This window comes from Myxocyprinus asiaticus, chromosome 11 (genome assembly GCF_019703515.2).
Source record: "Myxocyprinus asiaticus isolate MX2 ecotype Aquarium Trade chromosome 11, UBuf_Myxa_2, whole genome shotgun sequence".
Lineage (NCBI taxonomy): Eukaryota > Metazoa > Chordata > Actinopteri > Cypriniformes > Catostomidae > Myxocyprinus > Myxocyprinus asiaticus.
Genome location: NC_059354.1, coordinates 30,131,811 through 30,155,740, shown reverse-complemented (window position 1 = coordinate 30,155,740; position 23,930 = coordinate 30,131,811). Strand labels below are relative to the sequence as shown.

Here is a 23,930-nt window from a genome sequence, read left to right as displayed (position 1 = left end):
CCATGAACTAACAACGAACAATGTTTTTTACAGCATTTAGTAATCTTGGTTAATGTTAATTATCAAAATACTTTAATTCATTGTTTCTTCTTAATTAACTATCATTAATATATAGCTACAACTTTTAATGTAAAAAAATGCATTATATGTAGAAATATAACATTACCAAAATGAATCAAAGATAAAAAGCATAGACTGTTGTTATTTCATCTTAACTATTGTGTAAACTAATGTTAATAAGTGCAATCCATTGTGATATATACATATTTGTAATATAACCATTGTTATAAACTGTATTATTATTCATAAATTGTAATAGTATAAATCCTTCAAGGTGCAATCAGTAAATTTTTGCAAATTAAAAAAGTTTTACACATACAGACATGATTAGCATTTTTTAGAAATAGGTTGAAAATTATGTACACTCACATGAGATGAAGACTCCATTCATACCAGTAACCCAATAAAAGCTGTTTTATTTTACATGGAGCGGTTCACCCCCTCATGGGCGCTGCCATGTTGACCACACACGACACGGTGTCATGCAATTGACTGAGTTACTACCACTAATATTTACAGTAATAATAATAACATGTTTACTTTATATAGCGCTTTCAGCCAGTGCTCAAACATAAAAGTACATGTAAACAAAACAAGCAAACCAAACAATAAAACAACAAACACAATATACTGTAAGTACTACAAACAACAACAGAGCCCAAGTCAACAGTATAGTCCAGAGTGATGGTATGGTATTGAAAAACAGGTGTGTGATCAACCAGACAGTCTGAACAGAATGAGTGCAAGTGGAAAGATAAAATGTTCAAATGTTCAGGTTCAGGTCCAGGTCCCTGCTGGAGTCATGAAACAAACCACTACTACCTGCAGCTCTCATGTCGTGTCACAGATAAACGCACGATATCAGACGCCAAGCGGGAACGCACAGCGGTGTTCAGTCGGCAGAGAGCTCGCGAGTCACGGCTGCACGGTCACAGTTCAGCGTGCAACAACGTATAAATTTTTTTAAAGATTAAATCCAAGAATGTCTGTTATAGGGATGTGTGTAGTATGACATAATAATAACTAATAATAACAAAACAAACATCTTCGGTGTACAGCAGCAGCACTTAAACAAACTTCCAGTATCCAGAATGACAGGTGTCACTACAGAGTCCAAAAGCACAAGTACTACTGGGACCAATGGGATGGGTTAGAGCCAACTAAAATCTTACTGAGTGAACCTTTAAATCCAACTGTAAACCATAAATATGGACATTACACTGGGGAGATATTCAGTAGCATCACAAACTTCAGATGCCTGAATATTCACATCTGCGTTCATTTGACGAAAATCAACCAGACAGTCTTTGCTAGACTGTACAAAACAAGCTGGTTTTTTTTTTTTTACATTATGAATGGCCTTTGGTCTGTTCATAACATTTACACAATTCTATCACTTTTTCAGATTAAACAATGAACTGATTTGTTGGCACTATATCAGGGTAGTTCAACTCTCTTGAGCAACATTAATGTAATAAATAATCTATTTATGGAATCAATAAAGTATTTCAAATACGTGGCTCACTGGCCTCATAGACTAGTTTATTGATCACAATCAAAGTGCAGAATATTGAGTAAATCTTTGCTGTATACAACATTACATGGGAAGGTCATGTTCAATATTTCCTAATCGCATTATTCCCTTACTGCCACCCAGAAAATTACCATTTAATACTGACAGCACATACGGACTCTGGCACTTAGACTTCGAGCGTCATCATTCCAGAGAGAAATGCATGACTGCAGTTGATGCAAACATAGCTACATGTATCACTTTAATAACAAGCAATTATTCTAATCACTTAGATGGAGGGGGAATAATCATCTCAAATGCGTGCATTTAGAGCCATGTTTGAAAGGACAGTCATCACCATGTGATGAAAGGGTAATCGGAATGACACAAGGAATACGCACAGATTCCCCGCTAATTAGATAAATCCGTCACCCATCTCTGGAGCCGCACTGGAGCTAATAGTTATTTAAAGCAACACTCAAAGTGTTACAGTAAGTAATGCACCAATTAGAGGAGCACTTTTAAATAAACCTAAATGAGACACGTTCACTCATTACAAATCACTTTAACATTGATCATTATTTGACATTGACTGACCTGAACTGATCAGAAGACAGGTAAGCTATATCACTTTGTTGGCATTTAAAAATGAATAATGATGAAAATAATGTCAGCTAAATACATGATTTCTTCCACGAAAACTAAAGCCTTCAACAGGGGGTATGTGGCAATATTGCAGGGGGTCCACAAATTTTTGTTTGGTCTCAAGCAAATTTTTGTGAAAATATAAAGTACCCGTATATGTTAAACAAAAATACATTAACTTGGAAAAAAAAAAAAAAAAGGTAATGATCAGTTAAATGTTTCATTGTCCCTCTCACATTAAAATGTGGTAAAATTAAAATGTAATTTTCCACCAAGTCATACCATCATTAATACGCTTAATGTAATAACAATTTCCAGAAAAGAAATGTCAGCAGGCACATTCTCTGGCCCACTTTCACACAAAAAATTATACTGTATATGCCATCAAATTTCCATTCTCTAACAATGATTCTGATCACATTTAAACACATTTAAGCTTCTAAGACTAGCACTCATTAGCTGTTTTCATTTAGCACAATGTTTTCGAGCAAGTATATTTCCATTTATCATAAAACTGACAGTGGGGTATTCACAAAAACTGACAGTGGGGTATCCACAAATGTCGGTATTATCTTATCATATGGCTTGTTGTGCACGTTACCGCGGAGACATAGCGCGTGTGGAGGCTTAACGCTATTCTCTGCGGCATCCACACACAACTCGCCGCACTGAGAGCGAGAACCACATTATAGCGACCACGAGGAAGTTACCCCATGTGACTCTACCCTCCCTAGCAACCGGGCCAATTTGGTTGCTTAGGAAACCTGGCTGGAGTCACTCAGCACACCCTGAATTCGAACTCACGACTCCAGGTGTGGTAGTCAGCGTCTTTATTCGCTGAGCTACCCAGGCCCTCGACTGGACTCTTATTGAATCCACATGAAAGAGTGGCCTTGGATTTATCATGTAGATGAAACTGGTGTAGAGGTCAGGTATAACTCACTGAGTTAAGTCTCAAAGCTATAAACCAATGCTGCTATTTAGTTCTGTTTTATTTAAGTTGCTTAAAAGACATTGTGTAACTTATGATAAATGCAACTGTAAAGTACAGATGTACTTCGATAACATATAGAACCCATTGCATAACAAATAAATTCTGCATCCTCTGTATAAAAAGGTTTTCCAGAAAGAGTTAAGTAGGATATTTAAGAAAAAGGTTGATTATATTTTAATTAAATCAGTAAATCAGACACCTTTCAAATGATGACTTCTGGACAACCCATGCTGATTAACGAAAAGTAAAGACCTGAAGTAGATCTGCAATATTTTTCCAAGAGAACAATTTCAGCAATTCTTTTTTATATATTTGATATAGTACCACCTTCCCAACTTTAATCTGTAATAGAAGTACTTTCTTGTTCAGGCTGTGAATCTAATGACTGAATGTAAAATATCACTGGATGGACACAACTTTGAGGTGGCAGTTGTGCTTTGGAACATGGTAGCTGGTTTCTAATTTGTCCAAACTGGTCATTAACTGGTGATTAACTATGATCTTTGGCCCTACTGGAAAAACTGAAACCAGCTTAAGGTGGTCAAGCTGGTTTTGGGAACATGCTTGCTGGTTTGTTGCTGGTCCAAGATAGTCTACCTGCTAAGCCAGCTCTTCACCAACTGGTAATACAGCTGGTCAACCACATAAAGCAGCATGGACCAGCTAGAAACCTCCTCTGTGTTCCAAAACATGTAGCTGTTTTTTTTTTTTTTTTTGCTGGATTTTCCAGCAAGATGTGACGAATCTACACTGACTGGTTAATAAATACATTTTATCATTACTTCACAGTATTTAGTGATTGCACGTTTAAGGTTTTAGTCTTTTTCATGGGAATATTAATCCCCTGAAGTCTCCTGAAAAATGTTCAGTTTCTCCATTCTTGGATTGTAACTCATTCAACCGTGATATGAATCAAAGAACATGGCTGAGTCTCTAACCAATTTTCTACCCCATTTTCTGTGTTTAATTTGGCAACAGTAAAAGGTGTTTGTTTGTAAGAAGTCAAATCGCTTCACAATGCCTCCCACATGTAAAGTAAGCATGTGGGTTTGTTCTACAATGTAGAACAAACTCATGCTTCCAAGCACTCTGAATGTGGGTGGCTTTCATGAGTCATTTGTAGCTTGTGAACAGGTTTGGTATAAAAAGCACTGATGAAAATGCCCTCTGTCCTCTTCACCCCTGCTTGGCAAGAATCATAAATGCTCCAGATCCGTAGAACAGAAGGGCTGTTTATTCCACTGTCAAAAATAGTCCAAGCATCAACCAATCAACCAAACAAACATCCTCTTTGAACGAGAAGCCAAGAGTGAAAGAGAGGACAAAGAAAGACTGAAATGCTGAATTGCAGTTAAAGGTCTTTATCGTTGACAGACAATGGTTTGCATGCTTAACTAAAGTTAGAGAGTATAAAAATAGGTAGAGAGATGCTCTTTCATATGTATGTGTGACAATACCAAGAGAGTTGTTGGTTCTGAACTCTAGCTGCGATAATACCTATTCTTAGTTCGGAGTGCAGTAGGGATGAGCAATAGGTGGTTTTATTAAGAAACTCGAGTGCAACTGAATGAGGTTCTCACAGTTTGGAAGGTGACGCAGGTGAATATGAGTTACTGGTTAGTGCAGTGTTTTGTTAATGTATTGCACTAAGGATGTTTTTACAGACCCATGGTCCCCTCCACAATACAGTAGATTTACACATCTAAAGAATGAGTGTAACATGAATGATTTTTTTATAGATATTCCAAATATGGTTTTCACATCTGAGAATATCCAGATGTTTTTATTTGCACAAATAGGTCTGAATGTGGCAACGGTGAATTATTTTAATACATTTGAATTACTGATTTTAACTGCACTGAGGAAATCAATAGACTCATTTTGGTAAGAATAGAAATGTCAAATGTATTATGCAGACATATCAACAGAGAATGACAATTCTCTCTTTGCAAATAAAAAAAATACAGCCCTGGGTTCTGAGAAAACAGCCAAGGCTAGCATTTCTCAGGAAAATACTTAAAACTTGAAAAAACTAAAAAACTCTTGTGCTGTTCAAAAAAAAAAATTAAATAAATAAATAAATAAATAAAAAAAAATAAAAAAAAATCACAGTGGAATAGCACAAACCAAAATTTTATTTACTGTTTTCAGCAAAGTAATTTAAAATATCAGGTCACCCAAAACTTTAAATTATGTGATAATTTAATGACTTTTCTTATTGGTGCTGTTGAGCTCAAAAAATGGCAAAAACATTTTGATTTGAGATTTTGATTTGATTTGAGAACTACAGCAGAAAGAAAGATTTTCAGCAAATATCTATGTTTTATATCTGCTTCTCACACAAAGTCATCGGTTAGAACTCGAATATAGGACTTGAATATAGTGTATATAAATAAATAGTACAAAAGAAGACTTGAATATAGTGCACAAGACTACTTTAATTGTTTTTATTTATTTGTTTTGAGTAATTGTTTTTTTTTAGCTCAATACATAATGGAAAAGATCAAGCTGGACATTCCACAATATCTTTTCTTTTGTGTTTCACAGTGAAAAAAAAAGTTACGATATCAGGAATGATATCAGGGTGAGTAAATGTATCAGAATTTTCATTTTTGAGTTAAAATTCCTTTAAGACAAAAAGGTATTAGTAATAAGACACAAAGACTTGGAACAGAGCAAGTATTCATGCAGTGTCCCTGGAGATCAGTGCAGCGTTAAGAGGGCTTCAATAGGAAGTCGGAGAAAAGCTCAGAGCAGTAAGCTGATCTGTTAGTGACACTTCCTGAGAAGACAAAGATGATTATTTGGCTTCTCTTCACTGAATAGATTCTTAATTAGACCTCTTCATTCTTTAAAAATTCAATTGCCTTGATAAAGAGGTTTTAAGGACACGTGCAGTGGACTGAAAGCTGAAGCTGAAAACAAGGTCACTAATATACATTACACAGGTTGTAATGACATGGAGATGTTTTATGGGTCATTGTGACTTGTTTTGGATCAATAAGGATCAGTTTTAAATCTGTTAATATAATCATCTTAACATCCAATTAACTCTGTGGTTCAAAAATGTAAATTAGAATGTACTGTAGTCTATACGACTCATGCGCAATTCATTATCCAAACTGTAGGCTGTTTGTGGTTGTCTGGTAATGTAGCAGTGTGACACAAACATAGAATGTGTGGTTACAAAGGTGTGTGTTTATTGGCCTTGTACAACAGCTCTGAACTAGGTTCATCCAATCAGGTTTAAACTCGGAACATTACGATTTCTAAATGGTAAATAGAGGCAGGATATAAGTGTTAAACTGAAATATGTTAGGGAAAAAATGGATTTGGTTAGAACAACTAATAACACTGTTCTTTTTAGACCTTTCTGTAATTAATCAGAATTGAAAAAGAGACTAAATCTTCTATAATGTTAAGTCTGTTATGGTTTAGTACTTGAGTTGTAATGTATCAAACAGATGCTGATCAGATCCACTGTCTCTTGTGCGTACACGCAGTCACATTGACCCTTGATTTCACATTCTTATTTCAGTCTTCTGAATCTTAAAAGGAGAAGCCCACGGCAAAACACACACACAAGCTTTATACCGACATACAAATTCCGCAAGACATCACAAATAATTGCACCAGTGTCAAAGCGGTGCACATGGGGTGCTCAGAGGGACTGAAGCCACAGTACATGTTTGTCTTCTTTAATTCACAGACCAAAGGCCAGCAGTGCAGCTTTAACAGTCAAACACAGGACTGTTTCATGACAGAGCCTGTGATGAGAATAAAAATATGTGAACTGCAGTCTCTCTTACAGTAAAATGTTAGAGGTGTTTTTTCCCATCTATAAAAATCACTGATACATGAGGTCAGAAAACCCAGGCTTTTCATCAGTTCTTAAGCTGCACACTGAGATAAACAAACCCCTGTGCAGCACTTAAGGCTTGCTATACATCACACACATAAATTATTATGTTATATCATACATAAACTAGGACATTAAAAAGTTTCACAGTCCAGTGAAGTGAAAAAATAATATCTGATTTGATCATTATTTTTCAAGACCTCATGAAATCAAAACAAGATGACAAGATCTCAGTATCCATACGTATTCATGCGTAAAGTTTAAAAAACTTTAGAGATGAACAAATGTTTACAAATCCTTTGAGGCTCAAAGAATCTGAAGTTTTGGAACAATTGCGACAGCATACTTAGGAAATGAGTGAAACACGTTAATATTACTCTGTAATACTGACAGTGTTTCACTTGTGTTTTGTACTTGTTGTGGTTTGATGATAATTCAATTAAGCAAAACAAAAAGTGGAAATCATACTTTTATACAACCTGTCTCATAGAATCATATTTCTATACCTACATGTGGCAGGATGAATGAGGCACAGACAATTATTCTCAGGTGCACAGTCCCACAAAGGGGGTGTTTTATTGTGACAATAGATAAGAGAGGAACTTAATGGTGCATGGTGCCTTCGGTGCAAGGTGCGGGGTGAGCATGCCGGGGTGTCTGTGTTCGTGAGTCTTGTGTTTAGTGAAGCTTCTGCGGAATGCGTGTGGTGATCGGCGCTCACTCGTTACTGGAGTCTGGAATTGAAAGAGAGAGAGAGAGAAGAGGATTAGTGACATGCCTTGGAGTTAAAGCTCACCGTCTTCCTCTTCCTCCGGCGTTTAAATCCCCTCCAGCTGATTGTTTGCAGGTCGCCGATCGCGTTTGCATTCCATGGTTGATTGGCAAATGAGCTCCAATTCCAGGGCGATGCTGAAATGCACGGGATACTCGCCACACTACATTTTTGCAAAATAATTTTTAAGTGGCTAATTGTACGTATTGCAGCAGTTTTCTGGTGAAATGAACACTAGAGTTGCTAAAACAACAATTACTTTAATACCCTTTCACACAAATCACGAGTAAAATGGCAACTTTCTCTACAATGCATAAAGCAATACATTTGAGAGTTTGCTTTACATAACCAACTATATTTATAAGCTTGTACAAGCACAATCAAATTCATGGTAGCTTTTCTCGTTGGGCGTTGCATTTGCGATGCCGAAAGTTTCACTGAAGCACCACGAAATGTGGCTGTTTCTGCAGTTTCGTTTTTCATCTCACATTTGCTTCAGAGGGTTTGTAAAGATCTGTCTCTAAAGCTGTACATTTGTAAAAGTACTTATGTTTATTTTTTACATTTCAGTGTCTATCAAAGAGTAGAACAATGTATAGTATGTGTAAATGTTACATACAGATATCTATGAATACTAATGATATCACTCTGGATAGACACAAACTTCACAGTGTTCCTCTTCTGTGTCAGGAGTTGTGGAAAGACCCCAGATGCAGATGCAGTCATATAAACCAAAAATCCTTTATTAGGAGAAAAAGCAAAACAAAAACTGGGTGTCATACACAAAAGTCTTAGCCAAACATGACAGAGCAATGAAATTACCCGTAAGAGGGAAAAACTGAGAAAAGAAAACAAACCAGTACCAACAGACACTAATCAGGAAACATGACAAGACAAGAGGAATGAACCAGCACAGGACAGAGCCAAACAGGGGAAATAAATAGGGAAGCAAATAGAGGAGAACAAGGCAAGGCAGGTGTAACTGATAAACTGATAACGAGGCAAGCGAGGGGGATTTGCATTATAGGAACATAGAGATTAATTTTAAAAACAATATAAAAATAATAAAATGAGTATAAAGATTGAAAAATTTAAGCTAAATGGAGCATTGAAAGAAAGGTAGAATTTCTGACTTCATTTTTTGCCTCTGCTCTTTCTTTTCCTGTTCAATCTATAGTAGGTCTACAAAAGAAAAACACTTCTCAGTGAGCTGACTTCTCAATTTTTTTCCCACCCGATCACAGTGGAAGATGACAGCATATGACATGTGAAGACATAAAAGTATACTGTCCGAATTTCCTCAACAGTTCTCTTAACTTCTCTTACGCACACTTCTCTTAACTGTAAATATTAAATGCTTTTAAAAGGTTGAAATGTGTCTAGCTAAATAGTACTGGAATAACAACCAGATTCATGGATGGATAGACAGTCTGTTTGTATAAACTATTCTAGAGAGAGAACAGTGATGGAAAACAGCATCATTTTCACCCCAGTTATGTAAGAGAATCAGAGTAGCTTCCTTTGGTGGAAAAATACAAGTATAGCTTTACTTGCATAATCGTTTAAGATTCTATATCTATATGAGCCATAAATAACCAGGATCTCCCGAGAGTGATCTTCATAGTTGTGTTCGAGCTGTACTCTCAGTATTGAATGTATTTCTTAACATTACTGACAATAACTGTATAAAATATATAAAAATATTGCATTATATTAAAAGGTAAAAGTCATCCCAGGATTCCAGGGGGAAATAGCTTTTTTGATGAGAGATCATATGGGGAATTCGTCAAAACAGTGACAGGGCTTCTATGGCAATTCCATCCAGGCCAATTCCCAGTCTGCACTGTCCCCAGTGCACCCTGAATACCAACCTTTTCCATGAATGGCATTATATTTAACCAGATAATCTTTTAGCACTATCTGCCACCTTGACAGGTGGTCATTCTCTGGTGCCTAGTGACTAAGATTGGGTTAGGTTGTTCTGGGCATTACATAAATCCTAAGGGTGGGCTGGTGCATCAAGTGTGAGATGATGCATTCACTAAGACAAGTTGAGTATATCCACTGCTCTGGGTTAAAAAACTCCCTGCACTTCCCATTTTCCCACAGGTCTTTCCCACAATATTAAATGTCATACTGGTTCATAAGGGCACGTTGATATCAGGCCTGGGAGCGAGACTGCCAAAAACATCTACAGTAGCATGTGACTCACAACCATGTGCACAGTGAAAGATGTGTGAAAAAGAATAGTTCACAATAATTTGGAACTAAATGTTATGTTCCAAACCCTTCTGACTTTCTTCTGTGGAACACAACAAAGCACTATAAAAGTACTCCATACAACTCGAAAATCTCCTCCACCTCTCAAATATGAATATCTCAAATATTGCAGATTATGAGCAACAGCAGAGGGATTCTTTTGTCAGCAAATAACGACTTCAATTTCTGTCTGTTCTTCTTTCAAAGCTATAGTATAGCTTCAGAAGCATTAGTGCATGAGTCATATGGACTATTTTTAAGGTATGTTTGGATCTTGACAGTGTGACATTGTATATATATGTATATGTATGTACACTATATTGCCAAAAGTATTCGCTCATCTGCCTTTAGACGCATATGAACTTAAGTGACATCCCATTCTTAATCCATAGGTTTTAATATGACGTCGGCCCACCCTTTGCAGCTATAACAGCTTCAACTCTTCTGGGAAGGCTTTCCACAAGGTTTAGGAGTGTGTTTATGGGAATTTTTGACCATTCTTCCAGAAGCGCATTTGTGAGGTCAGACACTGATGTTGGACGAGAAGGCCTGGCTCGCAGTCTTCGCTCTAATTCATCCCAAAGGTGCTCTATTGGGTTGAGGTCAGGAATCTGTGCAGGCCAGTCAAGTTCTTCCACACCAAACTCGCTCATCCATGTCTTTATGGACCTTGCTTTGTGCACTGGTGCGCAGTCATGTTGGAACAGGAAGGGGCCATCCCCAAACTGTTCCCACAAAGTTGGGAGCATGGAATTGTCCAAAATCTCTTGGTATGCTGAAGCATTCAGAGTTCCTTTCACTGGAACTAAGGGGCCAAGCCCAGCTCCTGAAAAACAACCCCACACCATAATCCCCCCTCCACCAAACTTCACAGTTGGCACAATGCAGTCAGACAAGTACCGTTCTCCTGGCAACCGCCAAACCCAGACTCGTCCATCAGATTGCCAGATGGAGAAGCGTGATTCGTCACTCCAGAGAACGCGTCTCTACTGCTCTAGAGTCCAGTGGCGGCGTGCTTTACACCACTGCATCCGACGCTTTGCATTGCACTTGGTGATGTATGGCTTGGATGCAGCTGCTCGGCCATGGAAACCCATTCCATGAAGCTCTCTACGCACTGTTCTTGAGCTAATCTGAAGGCCACATGAACTTTGGAGGTCTGTAGCAATTGACTCTGCAGAAAGTTGGCGACCTCTGCGCACTATGTGCCTCAGCATCCGCTGACCCTGCTCTGTCATTTTACGTGGCCTACCACTTCGTGGCTGAGTTGCTGTCATTCCCAATCGCTTCCACTTTGTTCTAATGACAGTTGACTGTGGAATATTTAGTAGCGAGGAAATTTCACGACTGGACTTGTTGCACAGGTTGCATCCTATCACAGTACCACGCTTGAATTCACTGAGCTCCTGAGAGCGGCCCATTCTTTCACAAATGTTTGTAGAAGCAGTCTGCATGCCTAGGTGCTTCATTTTATACACCTGTGGCCATGGAAGTGATTGGAACACCTGAATTCAATTATTTGGATGGGTGAGTGAATACTTTTGGCAATATAGTGTATGTATAATATATAGTTGAAGTCAGAAGTTTACATAAACTTAGGTTGAAGTCATTAAACCTCATTTTTTTAACCACTCCACAGATTTCATAGTAGCAAACTATAGTTTTGGCATGTTGTTTAGGACATCTACTTTGTGCATGACACGAGTAATTCTTCCAACAATTGTTTACAGACAGATTGTTTCACTTTTAATTGACTATATCACAATTCCAGTGGGTCATGAGTTTACATACACTAAGTTAACTGTGCCTTTAAGCAGCTTTGAAAATCCCAGAAAATGATGTCAACCTTTAGGCAATTAGCTAATTAGCTTCTGATAGGCTAATTGGAGTCAATTGGAGGTGTACCTGTGGATGAATTTTAAGGCCTACCTTCAAACTCAGTGCCTCTTTGCTTGACATCATAGGAAAAAAAATCAACCAAGACCTCAGAAAAAAAGAAAAATTGTAGACCTCCACTAGTGGTTCATCCTTGGGAGCAATTTCCAAATGCCTGAAGGTACCTCGTTCATCTGTACAAACAATAGTACGCAAGTATAAACACCATGGAACCATGCAGCCATCATACCGCTCAGGAAGGAGACGCATTCTGTCTCCTAGAGATGAACATAGTTTGGTACGAAAAGTGCAAATCAATCCCAGAACAACAGCAAAGGACTTTGTGAAGATGCTGGAGGAAACAGGTAGACAAGTATCTAAATCCACAATAAAACAAGACCTATATCGACATAACCTGAAAGGCTGCTCAGCAAGGAAGAAACCACTGCTCAAAAGCCGCCATAAAAAATCCAGACAACAGTTTGCAAGTGCACATGGGGACAAAGATCTTACTTTTTGGAGAAATGTCCTCTCGTCTAATGAAACAAAAATGGAACGTTTTGGCCATAATGACCATCGTTATGTTTGGAGGAAAATGCGTGAGGCTTTCTAGCCGAAGAACACCATCACAACCGTGAAGCATGGGGGTGGCAGCATCATGTTGTGGGGGTGTTTTGCTGCAGGAGGGACTGGTGCACTTCACAAAACAGATGGCATCATGAGGAAGGAAAATTATGTGGATATATTGAAACAACATCTCAAGACATCAGCCAAGAAGTTAAAGCTTGGTCGCAAATGGGTCTTCCAAATGGACAGTGACCCCAAGCATACCTCCAAAGTTGTGGCAAAATGGCATAAGGACAACAAAGTCAAGGTATTGGAGTGGCCATCACAAAGCTCTGACCTCAATCTGACAGAAAATGTGTGGGCAGAACTGAAAAAGCATGTGCAAGCAAGGAAGCCTACAAACCTGACTCAATTACATCAGTTCTGTCTGGAGGAATGGGCCAAAATTCCAGCAAATTATTGTGAGAAGCTTTTGGAAGGCTACCCAAAACGTTTGACCCAAGTTAAACAATTTAAAGGCAATGCTACCAAATACTAACAAAGTGTATGTAAACTTCTGACCCACTGGGAATGTGATGAAAGAAATAAAAGCTGAAATAAATCATTCTCTCTACTATTATCCTAACATTTCGCATTCTAAAAATAGTGATCCTAACTGACCTAAGACAAGGAATGTTTTCTACGATTAAATGTCAGGAATTGTGAAAAACTGAGTTTAAATTTATTTGGCTAAGGTATATGTAAACTTCTGACTTCAACTGTATATATAAATTATAATCCTCAGAGTTGGGAACATTGTCAGAGCAAAAGGAAGCAAGTTTTAATATTAGGATAACCTTGTGTGTGGCTTCATTCATGTGTCACATGGTACAGATCAGGGAAAAGTCTGTAAAATAAGTACTACTAACACCAGGCAGCTTCTAATTTTGCCAACTTCTGTTGGTCACCCCTGTAGGCAGCATTTTCCTCATTAAAGAAAGCCACCAGCACTGATTAACTGTGTTGCTGCTCATCTGTGTTTTCTTCAGAGGCTGGGTGAAATGAGATGATCTTTATCTGCTGCGGCATAATTAATGGCACTTGACTCTTGGATGCCTCGCAGACAGAGAGATTGAGATGAGCGGCAGTTTATTTGACCTAGGGAAGAAGTTGAACTGCCTGAATGTGGATGACAGAACTACAGTCTTTACAGTCGCCTCTGGAGAGAGAGAATATTCCTCCTTCTACAGTGTCATGATTCACTGTTGTGTTGCCTTGTGTTTATCCTCTGTCTTCAGTTTTCCCTGGACTACACTTCCCAAAATGCACTGCCCACTGCTGTTCCCAATTGTTCTCACCTGTGTTCCATTCCCTCGTTAGTCCTTGTGTATATAATGTCCTGATTTCAGTTCAGTCTTGGTCAGTTGTTGTGTTTTCTACTGTTCATGTATTGGTTCCCATCGTGGATGTAACATTTGTTTTATTTCCTAGTTCTGCCTTGTTCCAGTGTTTACCATGTTTTTGTACTTTGCTTTATTTTCTATTAAATTTTAGCTGCATCTAGATCCTGCTCTCGTGACTTCCTTCCAAACGTTACACACAGATCTTTCTTTTCATAACATAAATATTCTCTGGCATGTGGGGGCTTTTAATGGTTCCAGCACAAATGGCTATTAATCTGGATGATAACTTACAAACCTGGCAATCCTATTTCGATTTTGTTTAAATGAAACTTAAAAACATATACATTATAGCTGAATGTAACACAAAAGCTGAAGTTTTTTTTTTTTTTATAATTAAGGGATAATATATAGTCATTTGGTCATTATCACAAAATGAATTCTGACTTGATTTTCAGGTATTAGAGGGAGGGGACAGTCCCCTGTTAGAGAGCATTTTATTGGACAATAATTTGTCTACACCCTAGGCAGATGTACATAAGTGTAAATAATGTGTATTTAATGTGCAATCTGTTAAAACTTTTAGGAGTACACTAGCTTATAGATCTGGTTTGATATAGATTGATGTCATGGGGTCTTTATAAAGGGGGTGAACTGAAGGTGCTTTTAATGTGCTACTGACAGTGCCGGATGTCAAGAACTGCTTCATGAGTTCAAGTTTATCTCTCCATTTAGCAAGTCAGAGACTTAGGGATAAAGCTATAACCATACTCAGCTGTTTCCTGTTGGGAGCTGTGCAGTTTCAAACAGTGTTTTGCTCCCCTGATGCTTTTCACACCAGACTGCATGAGTCAAGACATCAGTGATTACATTAACAAGGCTAGAACCAATCAATTAGAATGCTATTCCTGTGCTCTTCTCTTCCTATCTCTTCTTTAAAACCATTACTGATTTTATAAGCAGATATTATGAGCCTGAAGGAATGAGCTCTCCGCCTTAATTAAAAGCAAATATCAGTCATTGTGCCATCCATGGGGCAATCAAACATAATACCCATGACAATTCACAGACAGAAAGTGCATACAGAAAACTAAAATGAACAGGATGCAGTCAGAGAGTAAAAAAAAAAAAAAAAAGAAAGCATAAGAAAACTTTTAGACCCATTGAAAAAAATGCCAAAGGAACACAGCCCATCCCTTTCTCTACATTTTCCTCCCACATTACTGTATAATGAATGTAATTCTCTCTAGTTGCAGACTCTCTGATGAGCATTTTTCTGTAGTTTGGAATGGGGCTGCTGGGATTACCAACACTGATGGACACAAGAAAAGACACCAGAGTATTGGTCAAGAACAATTCAGGTCAGATCACATCACGTGGCAGCTCTACAATGCGCATGATGGCCACTCTTACAAAATACTAGTCGCAAGATTGCACACATCAGCAGCAAAGCTAATAAAGGTCTGAATAAGAGGAATGAATAACCTAGTTCCTATTCGCAGTTTGAATTTTCATAAAGGTAGTTAAATTTCAATCTCAGATAGGATCAGTGTTTTCTGCTATGTAAATATTTACAGAAAGACTGACCTTTCAAATGGATTTTGTGGTACTCAAATGATTCCCTCCTGGATTTTGAATCCTTTCTGCAAAATGACAACAGAATGTGCCATTGCTTTTTCATATTGTTTTATTACAAACATTCTCAGACATTTTTGTGTCCATCTAACTACCACAAAAATGCAGAGACAAGAGGCTGTGTTGTCAGAAACATTTCCATGGCAAACACATGTCCCCTCCACTCCCAGAGAGGAAAGGAACAGCCCCACAACACTCATTAGACTTGACAACTGAGATTTATAGGGTGACATTGGGGGCTTGGCCCAGGGCAACACACTCTCATGACACAATTAGGGGGATTCGATGGATCTTCTATTGAAAGAATAAAATATTTAGATTTTTTTTTTTTTTAGAGTTTATCAGTTATGTGCTGTTTGATATGAATATTAAAAGATAAAATGAACAGTTTTTGAAGCTGATTAAGCAGCCCAGTATTTGTACTTGAGTACATTTTATTTGAGTGTATTTAAACATATTATTCAGACAAAATATTTTTTTGTTATATGTTACATTAAACATTATTTAAACATTTAAAGGCCTCTACAAAAAGATGCACAAAAAGATGCAATGAAAGTGAATGTTGACTGAGGCAGTCAGTCCTTAACATTATGCCTAAAATCTACTTTTGTGTTCTGTGGAAGAAAGAGTCATACTAGTTTGTAATGAGGGTAAGTCAAAAATGAATTTTTATTTTTGGGTGAACTACCCCTTTAAATGCAGGCCTACTGGTGAGATCATAATCTTACAAAAGGATTTTGTCCCACATCATCCATAAGAAAGGATTTACACTGTTAAACAGAAAGGCAGTTTCCTTACTATGAAGTTGGAAAACCAGACATACAGTAGAGGTATTGTAGTATACAGTATGTGTATGTAACTGGTCCCGCTTGACCTGCTCCGAGCGGGATTTGAACCAGCGTCTCTGGCATGGGAGGCGGGTGCGCGAGCAAGGAGGCTAAAGGCTACAGCCTCTAGTGTCAGTCATTAGTGCACCTCTTGAGGCCAGGGTAGTTAGGTTTACACACTGCACAGCTACCTACCAGCTGGCTACCATTACACCCCCCAAACCTCACTCCCATCTGGGTCACTGCACCACTGTAACCGGTCCTGCTCGACCCACTCTGAGTGGGATTTGAACCGCCTGACCCTAACCGCATCTCCAGCATGGGAGGCGGGCTCGCTAACAAGGAGGCTAAAGGCTACAGCCTCTAGCATCAGTCGCTAGTGTGCCTCTTGAGGACAGGGGAGTGAGGTTTACACACTGCACAGCTACCTACCAGCTGGCTACCGTTACATGTAGAAAGAAGGCATTTTCACTTTTGTTTAATTTTCCACATCTTTCAATAAAAAGAAGGAAAAAAAAACTTTCTTTACAGAAATGCCCTCACTAAGTGTGTGTACATGCACACCAATACGCTGATAAACTACCAAAAACCAGAGCAAGCAAGAAACTAGGGATGCACGATACCACTTTTTCTCTTCCGATCCAATATCTGAAATCTCAGTATCGGCCGATACCGATCCCATACCAGTGTTGTCTTTTTTTTTTTTTTTGCATAATCAGATTAGAGTATCTTTGCCTCATTGTGTGAAGCTAATTGGGGGTACTATTTAATATGTAAAGAAACACAAAACTCTAACTACACATTATTTCAATATAAATGTATAGCTTATTATTGACTTTTAGAATTTTAAGATACAACAGTTATATATTTCGGTCATGCACCTTTAACTTTAAAACCCTCGTGCTTTTATTTTGATGATCTTAACACACCAGGAAGTTCTGTAAGCTGTAAGTGTCTGTTTGTGGGCTACTTCAAGTCTGAGTGTAATTCACTTCTTATTCAAATTCTGGTAAAATGGTCCTCCGGTGCCATTTTAAATATATATTATAAGTGAACCGAACTACTGAGCATCTACATCTGAGATGTTTTTTGTGAGTAGCGCTCACATAGGAAAATAGCCGCAAGCTCTGAGGTCTGAAAATAGACGTGGCCGCCTCACCAGCCTGCGCGTTATGTTTGTGTGTCAACAGAGCAGCACCATTCACTAACGCGCTGCGCATGCATACTACCTGTGTATATTTACTTATTAAATATAAGTAAGTAGCCTTTTGCAATTTATAAAGCTATCGAATGTGGCTTTGAATTGAGTTATATGGACAACTTAAATGGTGCTTTTATGGTTCTTTGATGTCATTTTAGGAGCATGACACAGTAACGAACATGACTAACACACAGTATCAGATTTGGATCGGGCTTGTCGGAGCGATACCCTATCCGTCTAAAAACATCAGTATCGGAGCTGATACCAATCCAGGTATTGGATCGGTGCATCCCTACAAGAAACCCGCATTAACATGAGACCTGAAATCATGGGGTAATACACTTGTGTACACTAAGAATGGCAGAAAAGATGTCTAGGTGTCCACAGGCGCTGATGATACAGTTCTACTCAGCAGTCATTGATTCTGTCCTCTGCACTTCAGTAACTGTCTGGTTTGGTGCAGCTACGAAATTGGAAAAAAACGTTTTTTGTCGTTTTTGAACCAACAACATGCCTTGTATAAATGTGTGCAATTTGCTAACCACATAGCTAAATCTAGAAAATAGAACAAAGAATGCCAAACATAAGCCAAGCAGCCTATTTAAAATGTAAATTATTCATGTAAGTGGAGGCTCATTACTCAGTCTCCACTCTCTGCTGTCATATCTCTAGCTCTCTCACCCAAGTGAGGGAGCATTACTGTGGTGTGTAGCGTTTACGTCGTAGCTGACATTAACTAACGATGATGCAACATAACTTTATATACATAAGCTATATAGCTTTATGTGGCCTGTCTCGTCATTGTTTATCACATGCAAAAACTTAACTTGGGAACAACAGTTTGTCACTACATGTCCTGTCCCCTCAATCTCTCACAAATTTAACACTGCATTAGCTACATCCTTCAATATATGTTAACTAAATTAGGTAGCTTGCGCACCTTGCTAGGTGGCATATAGCTGGCAAGCAACTGAAACTATAGCGCCCTAAAAAACAGTAAATACATAGGTAGCTAATATGTATAGCTAATACTTGCTAAATCTCTTTGGGTGAGGGGTGAAGATGAGTTTAGGGACAGATGCAGCGTTCTATTCAAATCGGATATGGGATATTCCACTTGATATCTCCGATCTCCGACTAAAGACATACCAATGCCAGATGCTCGGAAGATGATGTTAAAGGAAACAAACTGCAATGCTCCCGTTATCTTAGCAGGTGTTTGACTGTCACCAGAGATGTCTCCTAGCAACCCAATTCATAAACAATCTGCAACGCTAGCATTTGTGCTGCAGGTGTACGATTATCAAAAGAGAGTATAATTTACCATGTTTTGAACACCTTCTACTCTGCTAACATTTGTTAAGCTTTAATATCATGTAATGTAGAAACTTTGACTAACCTATCGTTATTATTTAATCAAAGTGAATGTTTATCACTTATTTTGTACATCTTCCTGGGTGCCAACAAGATTGTGTGACGTCACGCACCTGCATCTCGGCGAAATCGGAGTTTAAAATTTCTGCATGACTTTCCAAGTTGTAATTATGACTTCAAGTGGCTTTCATTGCACTTTTCCCAGTAGGAAGTTGGAAAATTCGAATTTCCGAGTTGACTGGAATGAGAGGCAGATTGCTAACTTTAACTAGCTAGCTTTGCTAGCATCACTTACACTTAGCTTATCTTTCTTTATGCTTCCTTTCTAAGTGCCGATAAAAGTTTGACGTGGTCCTTGCCGTTTTGGTAAGCATTGCGTTGCAGAATTTAAATACTGCTGTGTTTTCTTTTGGACTCTTTTTTGCAGATTAACTCTTTGTGGTTTAGGTCAGAGTTTCCCAACATTTTTTTCTGCCACGGCACTCTTTTTACAATTAAAAAATCCCATGGCACACCACTATCCAACATAACCATCGTCAGTAGTTTTCCTTTTCAAGAACTTGTCAATGTGTGAACTCGTAATGTTTGAAATTCGGCTATGCAAAAAACGCAAGTAACATAGGTACTCTGTATAATGAGGTCACAGATGCCAAGAGCGCTAATTGGATAATGAAAAACCAACACATTTTTTTTTTTCCCAATTTGTAGATTTGTTCTTGCAAATTAATTCTTGCAACAGCACAGCAAATACATATTTTTAAATGATTATTTATTTACTGTATTTTCCGGAAATAAAGTCGCACCTGACAATAAGTCGTACCGGGTCAAAATCGCTTTGTTGATAGAGAGAGAGAGAAAAAAAACAAAAAACACATAAGTTGCACTGACAGAGGTTGGATCCGGCAGGCACTATAGGACCCAAGAGCAGCTGCCCGGCCTCCATTCACTGGTTCAGATGTCAAACGCGCTCTGTGAAGTTTACAGTACCTCAGAATCTACACATCGAATCACTGTGTTTTTGGACTTGTTTAAAACTGGAGAATTTGCTTTTAGTAATCACGTGTAACAGTTTCTCACATTCTTTTTATGTTTCATGAGAGAAACGCAACAATAATCTGTTCATAACATCTGTAACTCTATGCTGTGCACAAATAAACAGCTTTTAGTCTTTGAGTAAAACAGTACACCTGTTGTATCCTATTCATTCATTCGGTTCACTGACTGAATGTTTTTACTACAAGTGTGATGATGAAGCATCATGCGTTTGACAGCGGACTAGTTTGTTAGAACAATAATGTTATGATGGACAAAATATTTAAACTGGTTGTATAAAATACTTTGTAATGGAAAATATACTGAATTGGCAACTTTAAATCTCTTCTACCATCTCTATGCCTTCACTAAAATACCGGAAAAAAACTGTATTTATTTATTTATTTTGAGGAATTTGATCATTTTGCACACCTGACAATCTTTCACAGCACACTAGTGGACACAGTGGTTAAGAAACACTGGTTTAGGTAGCCAAATTGTATTACAGAAGATTTGGCTCACATCTCTCAGACAACCACAGTTTCTTCTCCTGTTTCCTGCATTAACTTTCTTGGAGTGCGTGTGAAGGGGGGCGGGGAGGGGTGACAGCCGTTAACAGTAACAAAAATTTCAAATTACAAAGTTACGTCAAGTTACTGCTTGTATTTGAAGCAGGAAATTTACATTCAATCACAGTAATGATGTTAACAAATAAATCAGACAATGCACAGGCAATTTAGTGATATCCACGCAGCTGTGGTCTTGACTGGTTTTGAAATAAAATCCCAAGTCCTCTTTGTCTGAGACAGAGAAAAATGCTGTTGATTCCGCAATGAGAACGAAAGCTTCAAAAAGTGGTCTCAAAACCAAGACCGATCTCGAGTACTACAACACTGCAGCTTAGTCTGTTTATATTTATCCAACATACCATACCTCTTCTGCCATACATTCCCTTGCATCTGTATATAACAGATTTGAATATTGTACATACATATACATACATATATGTATATATATATATATACACATACATACATAGCTACATATATATAAGCAATATCACACGAGCAAGAGTGCCATATGGCCCTACATCAGCACTGCTGTGATTCGGCCGCAGGCATTCCCGTAGGTAATCACAGCAGTGCTGATTTAGGGCCATATAGCACGATTGCGAGTGTGATATTGCTTATATACAACAGTTCAATGAACAAGTAAATGTAAACAAATTTGGAAAAACTGAGTACGGTCATAAAAACGCATTTGTGCATGGAACTATTTTATTACGCGACGGATCAGAATCTGCCATTGCTGGTGCAAACCAAATGAAGCGTCCAAGCCTCCTTTAGTAATTCAAAAAGTTCACTTCAGAAATAGTATCACGGCTTGTGCTGTTTCTAACAAGTTATTGGATAAACAAGGAAGGAAGGAAGGATGGATGGATATGTGATGTGTGTGTGTGTGTGTGTGTGTGAGAGAGAGAGAGAGAAAGAGAGAGAGAGAGCACGTGTGCGATCACCTGTTGCCACTCCCAAGCAGAGATGCTGTCAGCTTTCTGAAGGTCAGCTTTCTCAATGGAAAAATAGCGGTCCAAGCGGAGGTATTTCTCCCTATTTCGCGGTAGCCGGTGCGCAAGAGTCGATCACTATAGAAACCGCAATGTCCTCCATTTTAAACAGTGTGTCCACTCCAATGTGGAAAGTCCGATAAGAGTTAAGCGCCTTGAGTTTGTGTAATTAATCAGTCTGTTGTGTCTCTTAGCTGTGATGAGCGTAATGCTGAAGTTGTTCGTTTAAAGCCGTTTAAAGCTATTTCCTAGCTTTAGTAGTAGTAATACAAGCGATCATATAGTGCTGTTTGTGAACACTGGCTGAAGCGGATTCACTTCACGTCACCGAACTGGCTCATAGTACACATAAAAAGGATCTTTTGCCTCCACCTGCTGGCTAACATATGTAATGTAAAATAAAAATAATAATAATAATAATAATAATAATAATAATAATAATAATAATAAAAGACACGTAAAAAAAACAAAAAACAAACAAACTGTAGCTCTTAACAGATCTGCACCGCTCTTACACTTTAGTTTAGAACAGCAGGAACACAAGCGGAGTGATACACACACAGTGAAGCGTCCAAGTGCTGATGGTGTCAGACCATCATCAGTGCTCATGGAATGTCTCTCGTCCAATCAGATTCGAGGACCGGAACTAACTGTTGTATGTATATATATATATATATATATATATATATATATATATATATATATATATATTTGTCTTATTGTGTATTTCTATATATACTTACATTTTCTATTCATTTTTAATTTTTATTCTATTTTTTATTATTATTATTATCTCTGTCTTGTTATTGTATTGTTTGTGCACTGGAAGCTTCTGTCACCAAGACAAATTCCTTGTATACATTTACATTTACATTTATTCATTTGGCAGACACTTTTATCCAAAGCGACTTACAAAAGAGGAAAACATAAGCGAATCATCTTAGGAGACAGTGGTACAAAGTATCACTAGCATCATAATAGTATTCAAAACAGAATAAAGTGCTACAGAATGTTTTATTTATTTATTTATTTATTTTTTTTATAATGACTGGTTAAGTGCTCATGGAAAATACGTGTTTTTAGTTGTTTTTTGAAGACAGAGAGTGAGTCAGCTTCACGGATGGAGTTGGGAAGGTCGTTCCACCAACGTGGTACGATGAAGCTGAAAGTCCGGGAAAGTGTTTTGGTGCCTCTTTGTGTTGGTACAACAAAGCTACGTTCCTTAGCCGACCGCAGGCTTCTATAGTATAGCTTCTTATAGTATGTGTAAGCATACTTGGCAATAAAGCTCATTCTGATTCTGACTGGTGTGCAGAAAAAAAAAATCTAGGTATGCAGATCGATTTATGATTAAAATGTTTATGACCTTACCTTACCAGATAAGGGAAAACCGTTTTAGCCAATATCATGAACACACTGTCGTCTTAAGCATAATCATGTAAGATCATGCATGTAAACACACTCACTCAATCAATCATTTTATTCACTTTCTCTGTATCAAACTGCTATAAAACATCATTCACTGAAAAAAATCCTCAGGTAATAACAGGACTGCTCAGTGTTAACAGGGTGTGATGGATGCACGGGAAAGGACGAGTCGGGAAGCACAGTTATCGTCAGATCTGTGGAGCTCTCAGATCAAGAACGTACTGAATTTCATTTTTGCTATCTGAAGGTCCCTCCTCCCAAGGTTCATGGATGACGTCAAGCACCCCGCGCGGGCGCCGCCCATACAGCAGCTCAAACGGGGAAAAGCCAGTGGAGGATTGCGGGACCTCTCGTACTGCAAATAACAGGGGGTCGAGCCATTTATCCCAATTCCTAGCATCCTCGTGCACGAACTTATGAATCATGTTCTTAAGGGTTTTATTAAAACGCTCTACCAGGCCATCTGTCTGTGGGTGGTAGACACTGGTGCGTATCGCCTTAATGCCCAATACTTCGCAAAGCTTGCGTAGTGTCCGTGACAAAAAAGTTGTGCCCTGGTCGGTGAGGATTTCTTTTGGAATCCCCACCCAGGAGATTATCTTGAAGAGTGCCTCCGCCACACTGCGTGCTGAGATGCTGTGCAGAGACACTGCTTCTGGATATCGCGTTGCATAATCCACTAGGATTAACACAAAGTGATGTCCGCGTGCTGACCGCTCTAATGGCCTGATGAGGTCCATGCCAATTCTCTCGAAGGGGACCTCAATCAATGGAAGGGGGCACAATGGCGCTTTTGGGGTGGCCTGTGATTTCACCAGCTGACATTCATGGTACGCCGCACACCACCTTCAGACATCGCCGCCAATGCCCGGCTAATAAAAATGGGCTATTAAGTGGTTCAGAGTCTTCCTTTCCCCTAGGTGTCCTGCCATCAGATTACAGTGAG

At 38.4% G+C, this 23,930-nt stretch overlaps 1 protein-coding gene across 1 annotated transcript in view; it reads left to right on the top strand.

Annotated features, from left to right (window-relative positions):
* The window catches only part of LOC127448470 (receptor activity-modifying protein 1-like), an 83,554-nt gene extending 69,803 nt beyond the window's left edge, over positions 1-13,751 (top strand). The window contains exon 4 of the mRNA XM_051711011.1: positions 13,573-13,751. The gene's annotated coding sequence lies outside the window, so the exon portion shown is untranslated. The remainder of the gene's footprint in view (positions 1-13,572) is intronic.
* The last annotated feature ends 10,179 nt before the right edge of the window (positions 13,752-23,930 follow it).